General features: G+C 49.0%; 4 non-coding genes across 4 annotated transcripts; all 4 read left to right on the top strand.

Annotated features, from left to right (window-relative positions):
• The first annotated feature begins 275 nt into the window (after positions 1 to 275).
• On the top strand, positions 276 to 348 carry TRNAV-AAC. Its single transcript has one exon. It is a non-coding gene; the product is annotated as a tRNA-Val (tRNA).
• A 277-nt stretch (positions 349 to 625) lies between these two features.
• On the top strand, positions 626 to 698 carry TRNAV-CAC. Its single transcript has one exon. It is a non-coding gene; the product is annotated as a tRNA-Val (tRNA).
• Positions 699 to 1,390: 692 nt separating this feature from the next.
• On the top strand, positions 1,391 to 1,463 carry TRNAV-CAC. Its single transcript has one exon. It is a non-coding gene; the product is annotated as a tRNA-Val (tRNA).
• Positions 1,464 to 1,988: 525 nt separating this feature from the next.
• Positions 1,989 to 2,061, top strand: TRNAV-AAC. Its single transcript has one exon. It is a non-coding gene; the product is annotated as a tRNA-Val (tRNA).
• The last annotated feature ends 307 nt before the right edge of the window (positions 2,062 to 2,368 follow it).

Genomic DNA, 2,368 nt, shown 5'->3' on the forward strand with positions numbered 1-2,368 from the left:
GTTCCTTAGTAAAGAAAAAGGTGAATTCTACAAAAGTTACTGTTTTCCTCCTCAGGGGTCCCGCAGGACCTCTCTGCACATCGGTGCTGGACCATGTCCCCAACACACCTTCTTCCTTGCACCCTTGAGTGCGGATTGCTACCAAAAAGTGACCATTTTCTAACGCTAATGGTAAATTGGAGGGAAATTCGGGTAGAAAAGGAGCTGGGAGAAGGTGGAGGTGGAGACCTGGGTCCATCTTGTCACGAGTGGGGCACCCCACAATCGCACATCCTGTTTCTGTAGTGTAGTGGTTATCACGTTCGCCTAACACGCGAAAGGTCCCTGGTTCGAAACCAGGCAGAAACACCACTTTTAGGGGTTTTTGGGGCCTTTTTGGACCTTTTCCAAGCATCTCCTTCCTTTTCCATTCATTCACACCCTTTGGCCAAACATCGCTCCAAGCGCAGAGCAGCTGGGTTGGAAATCCAATGGTGACAAGGGCCGTCAGTGCAGGGGAGCCTTCATGTTCTGTATCATGATGCACACCTACACATGTAACTTTGAAGAAATGTGTAGGCGCTATCAAGGAAACAATCTTTCTGTGAATTCCTGGAAACAGGACCCACTGGAGGGTCATCTTTATGTTTCTGTGGTGTAGTGGTTATCATGTTCGCCTCACACGTGAAAGGTCCCTGGTTCGAAACCAGGCAGAAACACCCCTCTCGGGCCTTTCCCAAGCATCTCCTTCCTTTTTCATTCATTCACACCCTTCAGCCAAACATTGCTCCAAGCTGGGTTGGAAATCCAACGGTGACAAGGGCCATCAGCGCAGAGGAACCTTCATTTTCTGTATCATGATGCACACATATATAGGTAACTTTAAATACATGTATGATAGACCTATAAATGCTTTGATTCTTGCAAAAAATGCGTTAATGCTCAGCAACAAAACTGACCCCTTTTCTTTCTCTTGGCGTTTGCCATGGAGGAAGCCAACCCACAACCAAATCAGGTGAAACGCCTGACGGCAGCATGCACATTTTGTCTCTGGATGGGGCAGCGGAAGCAAGTGGCTCTGATTTTTTTCTGTTTTCTGGAAAAATGTGAGGCTGTTTCTGCTCGGTTTTAAGCTGAGGACCTTTTGCGTGTGAGGCAAACATGCAATCGAGCATGCAAACCCCTCGCAGGCAGCGGGGCAGCTCCGTCCTTCGAGGTGATGCTCCACAAGCTGGAGAGCAGCGAGCGGAGAAAATGGGCTAAAAGGAAGGGGTTTTGGGGTCTGGGCTGGGGGGAACAACATGGGAGAGGGGTGTATTTGCCAGAGGGGTTTGGGGTGCTTGGGAGCACCCAGGGAGGGAAATGGGGTTCATGTTATTCCAGCTATGGTGCAAAACATCCATTTCACCCCGTTTCTGTAGTGTAGTGGTTATCACGTTCGCCTCACACGCGAAAGGTCCCTGGTTCGAAACCAGGCAGAAACAGGATTTTGATGGCTCTTCCCACCTTATCTTGCAGCTGTTGAAGGAGTTGGGTGGTTCTGTGCAGGGACGGTGACACCAAGGTGTCCTTTAGCTGCGGTTTGGCCAAGTGGAGAAGGGACGTTGTCGTTGTCGTGGTCCCTTGCAAAGCGATGGCTGGAGACTCGTGCTCCTTTTTGGGGTATGTGTGTGGAAGGGGTCTTCACGATGCTAAAACTGAGTTTTAGTTGGGGAATTCCCTCTGGCTGTGAGGAGTAGCCCGTGTTGGGTTGGCCTTGTGTCGCTGTCTTTGAGCATCATGAAGAGCTCATGAAGAAAGGTTGGGCGGATGGATGTTGGGAAAGGGAGCGGGCTGAAGTTTTTGTGTTTGTTGGTGTTGGAAGAGGAGGGTTAAAAAAAAGACGAGTGAGAAAGTGTCAAAAAAGGGCAAAGGGATGTGTGGAGTAAGAGTGGGAACAGGGAAAGTTGATGGCAAGGAGATTTCGTGTGAATTTGCAGAAACACAACCCTTAGGAGGCCCACATCTGTGTTTCTGTAGTGTAGTGGTTATCACATTTGCCTAACACGCAAAAGGTCCCTGGTTCGAAACCAGGCAGAAACACCACTTTTAGGGGTTTTTTGGGTCTGTTCCCAAGCATCTCCTTCCTTTTTCACTCATTCACACCCTTTGGCCAAACATTGCTTCCCAGCACAAAGCAGCTGAGTTGGAAATCCAACGGTGACAAGGGCCGTCAGCACAGGGGAGCCTTCATGATCTATATGACGATGCACACCTACACATGCAACTTTGAAGATATGTGTAGAGGTTATCAAGGAAACAATCTTTCTGTGAATTCCTGGAAACAGGACCCACTGGAGAGTCATCTCCATGTTTCTGTAGTGTAGTGGTTATCATGTTCGCCTCACAC

The sequence above is a fragment of the Cariama cristata genome, unplaced genomic scaffold, assembly GCF_000690535.1.
Source record: "Cariama cristata isolate BGI_N322 unplaced genomic scaffold, ASM69053v1 scaffold27519, whole genome shotgun sequence".
In the NCBI taxonomy this organism is placed as follows: domain Eukaryota; kingdom Metazoa; phylum Chordata; class Aves; order Cariamiformes; family Cariamidae; genus Cariama; species Cariama cristata.